Source organism: Sinohyriopsis cumingii, chromosome 7 (assembly GCF_028554795.1).
Source record: "Sinohyriopsis cumingii isolate HCF-2022 chromosome 7, ASM2855479v2, whole genome shotgun sequence".
NCBI classification, from domain to species: domain Eukaryota; kingdom Metazoa; phylum Mollusca; class Bivalvia; order Unionida; family Unionidae; genus Sinohyriopsis; species Sinohyriopsis cumingii.
In genome coordinates this window covers 101,825,802-101,843,604 of record NC_142967.1, presented here as the reverse complement: position 1 = coordinate 101,843,604, position 17,803 = coordinate 101,825,802, and positions in this window count along the sequence as shown.

Below are 17,803 nucleotides of genomic sequence, written 5' to 3'. Positions count from 1 at the left end.
TAGTTCCTTTTTTAATCAATGAATATAATTTGGACAGGTATCATCTGTTACAAATAAAGAGTATTGTTATTATTATTATTAGTAGTAGTAGTAGTATTGGTAGTAGAAGTAGTAGTAGTAGTAGTAGCCAAATCTAATTTGCATAATTTGCATATATAAGCCTTACCGGCGACAAACTGGGGACTGTAAAGCAAACTGTTGAATATTATAATATAAAACTATATTTTTTGATACGAGTCAATCATATGTTCTGCCATGAAAATATATTAATTAAAAAGATTTTTTAATGTTTTTTAAGATAAAAAAAGATATTTTTAAATGTAGAAACTGATTGTACATTATAAGAAATTGATTTTCTGATATTAGAAATTAATTTCCTAATATTTTAGAAATGTCGAGTTTTGTTCGTAACAGTATGCACAAAGGGTGAGCAGTTTCTGAGAAATACTTTTCAAATTGCGTCTCTGGAATAAAGGCGAGGGATTGTATCGAAACGAGTTTAGGTCGAAAACACCGTTGAATGTTATGAATCTACGGTGAATTTCCCAAACACTCCTTGCTATAATGAAAAGGTGTCGATCAACAGAGGAATCTCGCTATAAATATAACTCTGTCAAAGAAGAAAGAAAAAAGCTTTATAATTATGCATGTCCTGTTCAAGCGGAAATCGAAACTATTAAGATACTTTATATGTTACGCATGAAAGTATGGTACATCTTCGTTTCTAATAGTTCACTTTAAATACATTTATATTTATGCACAAAATTATGGTACTTAGCTCTTAACAGTATAAATTTCTATTACCGTTAGTTCACTTTAAAGAAAATAGATTATTTGTCATCTGTTCCTATGCTGTGCCCGTAATTTTGAAATTCGGGTAGGGGACTGTTAGTGAAACAATTGTCTAGATTTACATATAACTAGCTAAGTTTGTGTTTTTTAAAAACAACAACTCGATCGTATATGCTCTGGAAAAGATTTGGGACTAAAAAGGGAATGTGTATACAACACGTACCGTTTCCGATCCAGTGCAATATATTATAGAATTAATAACATAACTGCCTGTAGAGGAATTGTAGCCAAATTTGCAAACTTTTCGAACAGGGACTTAGTTGTATGCAAAGCCAATAAAGTTTGGGGTAACAGGAATATAATTTTGCCTAACCCTCCACCCGCTTTAGCATGAAGAAAGAGCGTGCTGAACTACTTTGACGGGCAATCTGCTTCAAACAACTTTAAGTTTAGAAACTATGAAATATCATATGGATATTTTGTGTCTTTTACATCTATCTATCTATCTATATATATATATATATATATATATATATATATATATATATATATATATATATATATATATATATATATATATATATATATATATATATATATATATATATATATATATATATATATATACGCATCCCTCAGCTCGTACAAAGAGAGACAGAGACAGAGACAGAGACAGAGATAGATGTATGTTTGCTTTATGACTGAGCATTTATTCCAGATAATGCATTAACATTGATCCCAAGTATTTAATTCTAACGATTAAGAGAAATTCAAAGAAGGCACAATTAATACTTTAAGGTTAAGATTAAGATAAATACCCGAGATCTAGCCCGGCTTAACCCGCATATTGTCGTTATGAACTGGAAAGCAGAGGTAATGCGGAAACTGGAACTCAATAGGATTATCCTAAATGTAAAATATATAATTATTCATTTAAAGGTTTAACGCCTTAAATTGTTTGATTTCGAAGTAAAATATAACATGAAACAAAGGTATGCAAAACATGCGTGTTACATGTGAATAGCGTAGACTTGTGTTAATTAACCATTAAAAATGTAATGTTAAATTTTATTCGTAAAATTCATTTAATACACCAATTTGTTTCCAAACATTTTTGGCAAGGGAACAGCAGTTTGTTTCTCAGGCCTCAGGCACAAAAACCGAAACGAATGCCAAAAAGAGACAAAAAGAAATCTGAATATATTTATTAAATAAAATTACAGATAAAAAATAAAAAATATAATATCTATGAATTGCATTGCGCATCTGAAAAATCTGTAAAATCTTTAGACTTCGTAGGTCATCTTGTCGCTCAGTCTGTTTACCTATTGCCAAGAAATATATCAACTGTCATCTTTTTTCTGATCGAGGGGACAAAAAGTCATAATTTATATGAAAAGTACCAATCATGAATAGAAGAGGCATCAACTGATTTGTTCAGTATCAACAGACCCACTATATTTGGTGGGGTTGTCGGTCTCTGACATATATTAATCTATCTCTATTATACTTATACCGAAGGCCGAATTTACCCTAAGGCCGAATTTTCAGCATTCAGCATAAGCCTGAGCATACGGGATACGATTTTCAATGACGATGCACCAAGAACAGCCTCATCGCTAATTTTAGAATTACTCATGTATTGAAAAATAGATTATCACCGACTCAAGGTTCCTATTTAATGTTCAAATACAATTGTTTACAGCTTGCTCAAAGCTGCATTGATGTTGACTACGTGAATGATGGTTGCATAGCTAGTGACCACATCAGAGTAGATAGCTATTCCTGAGATTATGCGAAGTTTCCCTTGAAAGTTTTCCAAGCTGAGAGGACCACCATTACAGATAAATAAAATGTCAACCAAATCACAATAACAATATTACATGTTCGTCCGAAGCAGCTCAAAGTTTGTGGATGCATAGGTTTAATGTTAATTTTATACCATATACATAGGAATATTTTTGGATATTTTAAACCAGGCAAATGTATAAGTAGCCAGTTTTTTTTCAGGCTGAGTTGGCTGTTCATAATAGTTAGGAATGGTCAGACTGATATCAGAATAATTTGACTCGGTGGGACATGATGCTACATGTCTGCGGCATTACGACCCAGTGCTAGACATCACTATAAACTGCCACGCTGCAGACATCTTAGCAACATAACTGAGATATGTTTAAGCTAAGTTAAAATACCATATCACTCACCCACCTTCGATTCTTAATTGCGTGTTGCGATGTTTAATTTACGCTTTCAATTACAGAAATGGGGGTGGGAAGGGGTGGGAGCGAGATATACAATGATTTAATTATAGTTTAGGAGAAGGAATTTTTCAAACATATATAAAGTTGTGCATGTCAGTTCATAACAAAAATCTAAAATCTGCTGTTGAGAATCGTGGTGTGTCCAATGTAAAGTATGTATAGACCCATATCACTAATCTACTAAGTTACAACTCCGATATAGCTGTTTGAAAAACTTTTGATAAAATAACACCATGTATACATCCTGATTTACTTGTAAAATATGACTGCATGCGAGTTAATTCAGTCCAATGCGCAGATTCGCACGCATACTGACATTATCAAAAATATCCCTGGTGTTCATTTTCATGGACTTATTATCGAACAATCACAAATATATGGAGTTACATCAAACCATTACTCTGTAGTGAGAGGAATCCACTCCAAGAGCAGTATTGCCAACACATTGCTCAGCCCTAACAAATCTAATGATTCATCGAACTGGCAATTCAAGTAAACTGATTACCTGATGTCTGGAAGTCAATTCATTTAATTTCCCTTTTGGCTGGAAGTCATTTCATGTTACTTCTGTTTGGCATGTAAGTTATTTAATGTAAGTTCTATTTTAGCCTGGAAGTCATTGAATACAACTTCTATTTTGGCCTGGAAGTCATTTCATGTAACTTATGTTTTGGCCTGGAAGTCATTTCATGTAGCTTCTCTTTTAACCTGTAAATCATTTCATGTAACTTCTGTTTTGTCTGTAAGTCAATTCATGGAACTTTTGTTTTGGCCTGGAATCCATTTTTTGTAACTGTCTTTCTCTGTTTGGCCTGGAAGCCATTTCATGTAACTTCTGTTTTAGCCTGGAAGCCATTTTTTGTAACTGTCTTTCTCTCTTTTGGCTTTGAAGTCATTTCATATTGCCTCTGTTTTGGCCTGGAAGTAATTTCATGTCACTGCTGTTTTGGAATGTAAGCCCTTCCATGTAACTTCTGTTTTGACCTGGAAGCCATTTCTTGTAACTGTCTTTCTCTCTTTTGGCTCTGAAGTCATTTCATATTGCCTCTGTTTTGGCCTGGAAGTAATTTCATGTCACTGTTGTTTTGGAATGTAAGCCTTTCCATGTAACTTCTGTTTTGAACTGGAAGTCATTTCATGTAACCTCTGTTTTACGTCACAACGAAAGCTGTTGTAATATTGAAAATGCCATTTGGTACCAATTGAAATGTTAATAACTACGTAAAGAAATCACGTACTGTTAGTATAAAAAATATAAGTTATTCAATAACAAAATCACAGATATGGTTTTAACAGTCATTCAGATCTATCAAATATTTTGAGACATTACAATCACGCACGGAATAAATATATTAATGGATAGTATTTAATGATGCAATATTTTATTCTAAATCATTAAATTGCGATATTTCAAAACTTACTAACAACTGTCAACTAGAACAGTTTCTTTCCATCAAACATACATCATGTATATAATTTTTGTATTTACGATGTCGAATCATTTGAGGTTTATTCCACAAAAATTGCACGAGATTAAACATTAAAATTCAAAACAACATTTGCTCTAACTTACGTAAATTAGCAATACATAATAGCTCGGAATCGTGTATCTATTGACATGTAATGTTTCACTGACTACCGTATTGCACAGACCGAGGAAAGAAAACAGTTTAATACATTACATGTAAAATACCAATGTATACATACAAGAATTAGTTACGACAGACCCACGCACTTTATAAACGTTTCCAGTAGCTGACAAATTCTAATCTCTTTTTTATATTTATACAGAAGTCTGAATTGTGCCAGGTTGTTTCCAGCATCCCGCATAACGATGTATTTACGGAATAAATTTCGTCCGGTCAGGTTGCATGGAGAACTTGGTCGCTAATTATGGAAGAACTCAAGTACTGTGTGATATATTCTCCCTGACCTAAGGTTGCAATTTGAAACTCACGTAAGATCTTACTTAGCCTGTTCATAACGGCGTTGATCTTGACCGTACTACATATACCACATATGTCAGTATAGTGTGTTATTGGCAGATCGATTCAATTTGAAATGGGATATATAGTGTAGACAGAATCATACCGTTTGTGATGCTGTAGTTGATTTTCTTTGGAACAGTAGGATTGTATTGGAAGCTTTCAATTCACACACATATTTTTCCTGGCAATACATATTTATATAACACGTTCACGAGAGTAGAATCCTGAATCTAAACCCAAGATTAGGTTAACTAAAAGTAAAGTACACCTCGAATAGCTTAAAAGCTGTATCTGAAAATTGGAATTCTATATAAATCTACATATTACTGTTATTTGTCTTTTTAAAACAACCATAGCTATTGCAAAGGTCTCATCGCTGTCATTGAGATATATACTAAAATCTTTAGAGTATGAGAATCAATTTCATTTCAACAGCATTCAGTCCTGAAGCACTTGAAGTTATCCCAGAAAGGTGGCCATACATATCGGTTAGACATGGTCTACGTCCTCCACCAATATGCAAGTCAAAACATATAAAACCCATCCGCTTGAAATTGTTATGGGTACCTTTCACCCGAATTTATATGTCATCTTTCCTGTCTTTTATTATATCATATGATGTGAGATTGTTGTCTTGGCAATGTTTCACTCTTTCCATTTTAAGTTTCAAAGAGAATTAAACTTCTCATGAAGCTTTTCTACAGTTGTTTTAAGCATTGGTTGATATGTAAAACATTCCGTTTTTCAATGATAGAAGATAGACGTACAGCTGGAAAGAACTATACTTGCAAAAACTTCGAGCGCCCACCATGACCTTGATAGATATCATGGTTTTAAGCCTGTTAAAGTTTAAGACATGAGATAGAGAGGGGAGATAAACAGGATTGCACTGATATAGCAGCAATGTACAATTCTAAATTATGTATATTTAATTTAATTTATATTTGATTTAATTTAATTGTTGTAAGTTTAAACATATTTTTATTTTTAATTTCATTACATGTCAAAATATTGTAATTTTGTTTACTAGAAATTTGATATGTTCCAGAAAATTCAAATAGACCTGACTCTTTTCATAAACACCTAATAATAGAAACAATGTTTCTATTTTTAACTTAGTGCTCGACCTTGATTCAGAAATCATTGAGACAAGTAAATAACTTTCTATTTTTATCTTACTCTCGGAGTAAAATGATTGGTTTTTATCAAGGTCATACTAGGAGTACGTGATTGTAGTTGTAAAAAGAATCTATTTCGCAATTTTGGGTTTTCCGAAATTGTGCAGTAGTTAGATTTAGTAGTGAGGTTTACCATGGACGCTGGAAAAGTGTTTGTCTGTGACCTGTTTGGAGTTACATTTTAATTTTTATTCAGATTATTTGGATTGTTAAGGAATGATTAATTTTCTTGGAAATATTTGAATGCTAATACGGAAGTCACGGACAAAGACATTTCTTTAAATTTTATTCGGAATTCAAACACCGAAATATTGTTTTCTGTGGTTCTCAAAGAATTGTAAACACATCAGCGCTATACTGACTACATTATGCGTCATCGCCTTCCATATTGGATTGTTCGTCGGACCCGATCTTGAATTCATTACAACATTTCATTACTAGGACTTCTAAAATTTAATTCGTGGATTATTCTTGAATTATTTTTGGATTTGATTCTTAAAACCGTACATTTTTATATTTTTCATTTTTACATTTTTTTCCAGGGATATTAGTTATTTGTTAACCGCATGAGGAGTTGATTATGTCATTGGCTCACCAACTGGAGTGCGAAATGAACGTTTCTATGTAACTATTGTGTCGTCAAAAGAGAGCTGAGAACCCAAGCTGTAGGCAGTTTCTGAAGAATAGGTAAGTAGGCTGAGTCATTAATACATTTCATTATACTGATAATAGAGGTTCGAGGTGTGCTTGAGTGAATAAATGATTAGTTTAGGAAATGTTAGAAGTGTTTGTATTATTCAAGTGACATGGAACTAGATCATTGATGCGTACAGCATTTATTCCTAATGTATGCAAAATAATGTTGGAAATTTATTTTGACTGAATACAGTATTCCTGTTAAAGTGCAATTGCGATCGTTATAATCACTTTTTCACTTCTCGACTTCCTTTTGAGTAAACAAAAATACTTTAGCACCATTCGTAGTTAAACGGTATTTATAATGTAATATAAACTTTTAATAAAGAACTACCAAGTAAATATTATGTGATATTAAGAAAAAAAACTTAACTAGAAAGGTCAATACACGCTATCTGCCGTACCTAATAACATTTTAACGGCTCATTTATTTACAAGGAGCAAATTGTTGCCCAGTTATTGTAAGGAAAGTCACATATTTTCAATTTGAATACTTTAATATCATTAAAACAAAGGAATGATAAATAAAAAAATGGAGTTTGGGATCCCCTCTGTTCTTCAAGCATAAGTCCAGTACGTGAAAGAGAAAACACTGCAGAAATAAATGACCTTGAAAATATATTTAGGCCACGTGGAAATCGTTAGAATGAAAATATACATATAACATTGTTTCGAAGACTTGGATACTTTGAATCAGCTGCTTTAAATGGAAAATATATCGCGTTATTAATATGAGAAATGTTTATTGTTTGATAATTCTTAAATGTATCTGATAAAGCAAATACTTGATGCGTTGTAACAATTTCCTTGATGAATACAGGATAACTTTTAAAAAAATGTTTTCAATGGGGTTTTCTTGTTGTTTCTTTGATGTGTTTGTTAAATGAAGATATGAAACAGTGGCTTAAAATAGTTACCTTTTTATCAATGGTGCTTAAAATTCATCTATTATATCAAATAGAATTAAAATTAAGTTCAATATGTTATCGAGAATAATGAAAATATAATTAAAGTCGTTTCAGAGAGAGAGAGAGAGAGAGAGAGAGACCCAAAATGAATTTCTTTTGTGAAAATGTATCTGCCTAAAGGTATAGGAAAATCGATATCTAGAGTTCCTAGCCATTCATACTTTTTAACTTCATTTCGCACATTTGTTTCCAGCTGTGGATAACATCTTTGGAAATTTAGAGAGTATTTTGCTTTCATGCCCTATATGATCTACAGGCTTAATATCCCAGTAGTCTCAGTTGATGATCTTTTTTTTTTGCCTGGAATAATATTCACAAAAACATATTCACCAATAAGTCATTCGTGATCTTTTGATCAGATTTCATCATCCTATCAGGAACTCGGCGATGGATTTCTTATATTTTAGGTTAGAACTTCGTCGCAGACGTGTTGCCAAGTTTGTAGTAAATATATATTTACAAAATGAAATTCAGTTTGGGAAGGTATCAGTCTCTCTCTCTCTCTCTCTCTCTCTCTCTCTATCTCTCTCTCTCTCTCTCTCTCTCTCTCTCTCTCTCTCTCTCTCAGGCACACACATACACATGCGTTACATGATTCGACCGCAATTATTTGTTCATTATTCTCTATTACATCTTGAAATTAATTTCAATACTATTATTTTTTACTGGCTGAACATTTGTTCATCACTCCTTATAGGCAGCTGGTCTAACTCATTGTTTTCTGTATGCATTTAACAAGACGAATAACACAATAAGTAAAATAACCACTAAACTATATATTGTAAGTTATTTCGTATCCATCCAGGAATTCCTTACACATAATCAGGTTTTTTCTCTATCAGATGCATGTAAGAACAGTATTAAAGAATATTTCTCATATATAAAGACAGTGTCTTGTACATTTAAAGTACCCAAGTTGTCTAACCAATTTTACATGTTAACTGTTATTGTAAAATATGCAAATCGTGTAAGTATATTTTATTTGCGTCTTATTTATAACTGTATTCTTCAGTGGATTGTTTTCTTCTTCATGTAGTTGACTCATTATCCATGCGAAATATCCTCTGTTAAGGACAGAGGGAAGTTCCCGCTCTATTTCTAAATATAGCCACTCCCCGTATTAGAGATATTAAAATATGCAATACGAAACTATGTGACATTCAGTACAAATTTATAATTACATCTAATTCACAGTAAACAAGAGAGCCATCAAAATATGTTTAGTTAGAGCAGATAACGGACTATCCATGCTAGTTAATGTTTATCTATGTCACACAATAGCTACTTTATAGCTCTGTAATACACGTTTGTATTACGTTTGTAAATACATTTCTTCACTGTTCTTTCAACGGACGTCGACATAAGATCAAGATCAGACTCTAATGATATCCATTGTATTTTAACTGGAATACCCCTTGCAATCGAAACAAGATTCTAATATTATGTCACATAAAACTGAATATAAATGCTGTACGTTTATGATTTAGTTACTTGTCCATCACCTGATTAATAGAACACTTGTAACAATCAATAAACGAGTCCTTAGTTCAGAAAGGTTTACCTTCTACCCCTATTACCCATATAATGCAATGATTTACTGATTTAACCTATTTACCTATTTTTCAGACACTGTTTACAGCTGGGTTCTCAGCGCTCATTTGATTACGCTAGAGTTATATGGAACCATTAGCGCTCCAATTGGTGACGCTAACAATATCATTAAGACACCATGCGGTGGCCCAAGGAAGGATTACGGAAGCAAACAAGAAAACAGGCAAGGAGGGAATATCATAACTACATATACTCGTCAATGAGGCGAGATCTCTTGTAAGAACGTCACAATTCGTGGTCCGTATATTCACTTTGAAATAAATCAGAAAACTTCGAGGCCACCATATTTAGAATTAAGTATGACTGCGGTATCAATCTCTCTCTCTCTCTCTCTCTCTCTCTCTCTCTCTCTCTCTCTCTCTCTCGCACACACACACACACACACACACATGAATTTTGACAGGTATAGTTCGTGTTAATGAAAATAGCAATTTTGTTTAATCTATCATAAAAGCTGAATGTTATCGTTTCACTGGAAACGATAGGAAGACTGCAAGGAACCCCTCCCCGTAGTATATCCACCAGTGGTTAAACGAATTACAAAAAAAAAAAGCTTTAAGAGAAATGTAACTCACTAGAAAAATTAAAATGCAAAACAGTGAAACAATACCAAAACAACAATGCCACATTATACGACCTATTAAACGGCAAGAGCGAAAGAAATATACTTGTAGAAAAAGGTATCCGTAAAATTTACAAACAGATGCGTTTTATATTTCTTTACTTGTATATTTGCAGATGACTCAGGCCATAGGTAAATCCGATATGGTCACATTTTCGGAGAACTTCAAGTTTTTCAAAACTATCGCAGCTGATGAAATGAATTTGGGACTTCATTGTTCAAAAGGTGTAAGTACACCTATCAATAATTCCTAACATGTATTGTGTTTAGACCTTTATAAAAAAAAAAGATTACTTAATTAAAAACAATAATCTGTTGACTGAAATATATCGTTCCTATTTTCAGATACAACTTTATAGCTATTCGCGATATTCTTTATTTCTAATAATCTCAATCTCAGTTTTAGATTTTATTACCTATACTCGTCAAATTGTTTTTATAAATTTGTATTCTCGTGCATTATATGTGTATGAATGATATGCTTTACATAATCCGACTCATACACACACAGCCAATGAATCGCATGGTCATAACCGGTATGTTCTTGCCCACTATATACCCCGTTTCAAATCCAGTCGATGTACCAAGCAACTACTATACTCTCGGACGTATAACAACTGGTATATGCATGTACAGAACTTGAATATCATATAGCATTCGGATGACAATAGACATTGACTGGAAAGGTACGTAGAGTGGTCGATATATTCAAAACACCGATCTGCTTTGAAACCATATGTGATATTTTTTGTGCAATTGACTTGACATTTGGTGCATTTCATCAATCTATATTATTTTTCATCATTTCTTCAATCTGGAAACCTTTTCAAGAGCAACTTTGGAAATTTCTCTGTGCTTGCCATCTATATTAATTTAGCGGCTGGAGATGCATATGCCCGTCGTGTGGTTAAAATCAAGGCCATTGTGAACAAAGTGTCGACGATCTTATGTGAACTTCAAACGGGAACCTTGAGTCAGTGAGAATCTATCACACAGTACTTGAGTACTGTCATAATTAGCGACCAGGTTCTCCTAGTTCCCTCCTCGGAAGAAATTTTATTCCGTAACTACATCTTAATGCGGGATATTGTAAAACAACCTAGGACAATTCAGCCTTCTGTATAAATATATAAAAGACAGATTATCATATATCTGCTACTGGCAACTTCGCTGAATAACGCGGATCTTTCCCAATATATCATTTGCTGCCTATTTTGTTCATTCATTAGTATATTTTATGTAAAGTATTAACATTGATTTGTTTCCTCAGTCTATGCAATATTATTAGTCATTGATTTATTGAATGGAAATAGGTAAACCTTTTGAAAGATACGATGATCTCGTAGGTTTATTTCGTTTTAAAATGCAAAATTAAATCCAAACAAATAATGCAATTCGTAATTATTATATCTGGTTTTATTTTCTTTTGTACGAATATGTTTAAATTTTGACTTTCGCCTCATTTATGTATTTTGTTTATTTATCTGGTCCATATAATTTTCTAACTTACCTTTGTCTTATCATATTGTATATGTAACCGGTGCTTCAAATGAACTTTTAGCATAACAGTTAGCATTCTATTTTGTATTGTTAATTTACGTAAGTGTATGTTAGTCATTTGTTATTGCGTTTTCATATACGCATATGAATGGATAACAACATTTTGTAAACATTTAATGTTTAATGTGATGCAGTTTTTCACTACTTTCTCAGGAATAAATCTCAGGTGATTCGAGATTGTAAATTCACAATTCCATATCGTATGTGTGGCTGATGGAAGGAATTATTGTGTGTGACAATTGTAATTCGATAGATCTGAAAAGCTGTAGAAACCATACCTGTGATATATACCTTTTATTGAATAAATTATATTTTTGGTACGAAAAGTAGGTGTCTTCTTTATGTAGTTATTACCATTTCTGAATCAGCATTACAAAACGTCATTTTAACATATGTTTTCACCGGTCTTGATATTGGCTTTGTGTTTTTCTCAGATCTTATCTCTAATCTTGTCTTGTGTAAAAGAAGAGGGGGAGGGTCAGAATTTCGTGAATAAAATAGTGTTTTACTGCTAATAAGCCAGTCACAGATAATGTATTGCATTTATAATTCATTTATCCATTTGCCTTTTTCTGGCTTTCTTCTTTCTATTTCTCAGTGACTCTATTCAACTATCCCTCTGTCTCTCCAGGTTCATGGTATACCCACTAACTCATTTTAAATGATCTTTTAATAATAATAATAATAATAATAATAATAATAATAATAATAATAATAATAATGTTTCAATACAGTATTACTTTGTTGCGTCTGAAGCTATATGTATGTGAACATGGAAAGAAATTGGTACATTGTATATATCGCCATCCGCAATATGCGAACTAGTCACATTCCTTAAGCACAACAACTCACTCATATGGTGTATAGCCTGAATATAGAAAATAGCACCGTGGAAACAAGTTGACATATAAAAATACACTTATATAATTCATTATATTATCTTTACTGGCTAATTAACGGTAAGAAAATATTTTATTCATAAGACTGTGCCCCTTCTCTATATGTCTAAATGGCACGTTTAACGTTCGTTTATTTGGCTCTAAGAAAACGGGGCCTTGAGTCGACGAGTGGTATAAACCGCTGACCTTTACTGATCATATCCAGCTGGCCTCTGTCTTGGTGAGTTCAGTTCTAGGGCTCAGCTAATTTGGATATGGTAGAAAGTTTGCTAGGATCATCCCATGGGTCGTTGGATCTTACTGGGGTTTTCCGGTGGTCTTCCGCCACCAGTTATGCTGAAAAATGTTGTTGAGCCACCATCAACTGTAAGATATTAAGTACAGAGTTACCTTTATATTGTTATGATTCTTACCATACATATAGGTCTGACACTTTTATTCAGTGCATTGTCTAGAAATTACATACATTGAATACTATATGCTTATATTATATGGACAGAAAAAATCTGTAAATTGATTTGTGACTTAAACAATACGTTGTGTATAATAACCTATCTTTTACAATGACAACTAAATTCCATATAGGAATCATAACTTAGATGTTCCAAGAGCAACTAATATCAAAATGTGCTGTTCTATCCAAAACAGATAAGCCTTGTGGGTACCAGGAAGAAAGTCATGCTCGAACTTCCATCCATCACGAAGAATGAGCAGTTCACATTGAGTTTGATTGAACTTGTGACTAATGAAGTGATAACATAATTCGATATTTTAAAGATAAGATTAAGAATAATACCTGAAAACAAAGATTGTTTTTTTTAATGTTTTTTAACGTAGCTTTAACAGTTTTAGTCGTATTGCTATGATGTCTGCAGTGTCGCAGTTTATAATGATGTCTAGCAATGGCGCATTATGCCGTAGGCATGTAGCATCATGTCCACCCAAACACATTATCCTGACACCAGACCTACCAGTCCTAACACTAACCCCTTAATGCTGAGCGCCAAGCAAGGTAGTTGTTGGTACCATTTTTATAAATCTTTGGTATGACACAGCTTGGATTCAACCCCGCGACCTCACGCATCTCAGGCAAACGTTCTAACCACTTAGGATACCAGAACAGTCCTGGATGTCTTTAGCTACCCAAACAAAACTTCTAGACCGGTCCAACATGTACGTTAAACGTGAGGTATACCAAAGCAGTTAAATTATGATGACTCAACCTCATGAGTATCATTCTATGTGTCTGTTAATTCATATCATGTAACTTCCGTTTTGTCCTGGAAGTAATGTCATGTCACTTCTGTTTTGTCCTGGAAGTCATTTGATGTAACTTCTATTTTGGCCTGGAAGTCATTTCATGTAACTTCTGTTTTGCCTGGACGTCATTTCATATCACTTCTGTTGTGGCCTGGAAGTCATTTCATGTAACTTCTGTTTTGTCCTGGTAGTCATTTTATGTAACTTCTGTTTTGGCCTGGAAGTCATTTCATGTAACTTCTGTTTTGTCCTGGAAGTCATTTCATGGACATCGTTTCATGTAACATATGTTTTGACCTGGAAGCCATTTCATGTAATCTCTGTTTTGGCCATAAAGACGGCATTTGTGAGATTGAAAATACCATTTAGAACCTGTTGAAATGGCAATAACTACATAAAGCAAGCAAGTCTTTTTGTTACCAAAATTATGATTTATTTTATAAAAGATAAACATCACAGGTATGGCTTCTAAAGCTTTTTATATCCATAAAATTATCGGAGACATTAAAATCACACATGGAATGAATAGATTAATTAATAGTATTTTATGAATAATCTCTTCCAGTCTAAAACACTGATTCCTGACATGTTCACAATAAGTCAAGCATTATTTATAATAGTGATCCAGAGCAGTACCTTCCACCACCCACGAATAAAATATGTAATTATGGATTTTCAATGTAAAATCACCTGAGTTTTATTCCTAGGAAAACAAAGAAAAACTGCATCACGTCAAACATTAAATTCAAAACATTTGTTTTTTTGCAATCTGTGGAATGCAGTAAAATGAGGTAACAAATGAGTGGCGTACACGTACGTAAATTAACAATATAAAATAGAATGTAAACCTATATGCTAAAGTTAAATTGAAGCACCAGGTACTGAGACACATTGATAAGACAAAGGTAAGTTAGACAAATATATGGACTAGACAAATAAACGAAAAGCAACAAATGAGGCATAATATTAAAACTTAAACATATTCATACAAAAGGAATTAAAAACAAAATGTAACATTACGAATCACATTATGTGTTTGGATTTAATTTTACGTTTTATAATGAAATATACCTATGAGATCCTCGTGTAATTTAACACGTGTATATATTGCCATGCAATATGTCAATGACTACCTTACTATACAGACTGAGGAAACAAAACAATGTAAATACATTACATGAACTATACCAGCGTATGATTACAATAGGTAGCAACTTATATATTGAGACAACCCCGCGCTGTTTAGTGAGTTGCCAGTAGCAGATAAATTATAATATATCTTTAATATTCTTGCACAGAAGACTGAATTGTCCTAGGTTTTTTACAATATCTCGCATTAGGATGTAGTTACGAAATAAAATTCGTTCTGGTGAGGTACCTAGGTGTAGCTGATCGCTAATCATGGCAGTACTCAAGTACTGTGTGATAGATTCTCCCTGACTCAAGGTTCCGATTTGAAGTTCACATAATATCGACCACACTTTGTTCATAACGGTCTTGATTTTAACTACATGATTGGCATCTGCATCTCTATCTGCCAAATTAATGTAGATATAGTAAGCTCATAGAAATTTTCGAAGTTGCTCTTGAAAGGTTTTCCAAGCTGAAGAAAAGACAAAAATATTATAGACTGATAAATTGCACCAAATGTCAAGCGAATTACACCAAAAATATCACCTATATGTTCAAAGCATTTCAGTGTTTTTGAATCTGTCGCACCCTTTTAGTAATTTCCGTCAACATATATTGTCATCCGAATTCCCATATTATACGTAAGTTATATTCACGCATATACTATTTGTTCTTCGTATACCAAACTTTCGAGAGTATAGTAGGTGATTGGCATTTCGATTCGATTTCAAACGGGGTATATAGTGGGCAAAAGAATCATACAGGTTATGACCATGCGATTCTTTGGTTGTGTGTGTATGAGTCGGATTATGTAAAGCATATCATTCAAACACATATTCTCCATGACAGTACATATTTCTAAAAACAATTTGACGAGTATAGGTACCTCAATCTACAATCGCAACTAAGATTACTAGAACTAAAATAATATCGCGAATAACTATAATCGCTCAGCATATTGTTGTTTTAATAAAGTAATATATTTTGAAAATATCTGAAGAGAATGACTGTTCACTATCGTTGAGATCTGTACTTAACACCTTTTGCAGTATCAAATCCCACTTTCATTTCCTCAGCTTTTATAGCCTTGAAAAACTTGAAGTTGTCTAAAAATGTGACCATATCGGAGTTACGCATGGCCCGAGTCATGCAAATACGCAAGTCGAGAAATATAAAGATATGTGACCTGAATCATCAGCAAATATGCAAGTAAATAAATATACAAAAAACATATGGTTGTAATTATTATAGATGCATATGATCTAAAATAATATTTCATGGCTCCCGCTGTTTAATAATTCATATGTTTTGGGCTATGTTTCACTGTTTTCCATGTTAAGTTTAAAAATATAATTAAATGGTTTTAAAATAACGGATGATAGATTTGTTAACTTGTTTGAAAACGTACTAAAACTGTTTAAAATGCATGCACCCAGCCCTGCAGTACAAAATATCATAGATCCAACCCTGTTATAGTTGAAATGATGAGAGAGATGTGAATACAATTTAATTGATACGGCAATAATGCTCAGTTCTAAACACGTTGACCTCGAAGTGTTTTATTTAATTTGATAAACGATGGAGAATATACTGACCTCGAATTGTGACGTTCTTGCAAGAGATCTCTCCTCATTGACGAGTATATGTAGTTGTAATATCGTCTCGTTCCGTATTCTTATTTACTTCCGTAATCGTTACGGGGTTACCACATGGTGTTTTAATGATGTTAGCGTCACTAACTGGAGCGCTAAATGTTCCATATAACCAAAAGAGCACAGAAAACCAAGCTGTAGACAGTGTCTGAAAAATAGGTAAATAGGTAGGGTCAGACCGACATTTCATTATACGGGTAATACAGGTATGAGGCATACCTGTTTGAACATAGGATTGGTTTATGGAATGTTAGAAGGGTTACATTACTCAAGTGTTCAACAAGGAAATAAATCAAATGTACAGCATTTACCTTAATTTTATGCGAAAGGATACTTTGTTTTGGTTCGGAAGCGGTATTCTTGTTAAAATGCAATGGCGATCATTAATGTCTTCTTTTCCATTTGTCGACGTAGTTTAAATAAAATTATATTATTTAAAAATCTCTCACAGTCAAACCTTATTTACAAAAAAGTAATAGAAAAATCTACACAGGAGCTATGAAGTAAATTTTATGAGATGTAGAGGAACCTCAGCTGTAAGGTTGATATCCGTTATCTGATGTACCTGAAAAAATTTTGATTGCCCTATTTGTTTACAGATGTAACCCAGTCTATGTACTGAATGACACATATTTTCAAATTACACACATTCATATCTCTAACGCGCAACGATGGTATATTTAAAAATGGAGCGGGGAATTACCTCTGTTCTTCTAAACGGAAATTTCGCATGGACCATGAGACAACTACATGAAGGAGAAAAAGAAGACCAATGATGAATACGGTTGTAAAAATGACGCAGATAAACTTTCTTGACCTGACCTGCATATCGTAACGATGAAAATATAACATTTAAAATTGTTTCTACAACCTTGGTACTTTAGCTGTGTAAGAGATTGTGTTTGTAATGAGAAATTTTCATTTAGTACCATTTTTAAATGTATCTGAAGGAGAAGAAAAACCCCAAACAAACTGAATGCTATGTAAGCAATTCCTGAATGGAGCAGTGGCTTTAAACAGTTTTTCGTGACCAACAAAAAGTCAGGATTAGTAAAGTCAGATAAGATAGTGTCAAGGGGACTTCTATGTTAAAATGGGGGGAGGGGTTGTACGCTGGCGTCAAGGGGAATTTAAGATGGGGAAATGTAACATGGAGTGAATGGGGAATTTAACATAGCGACAAAG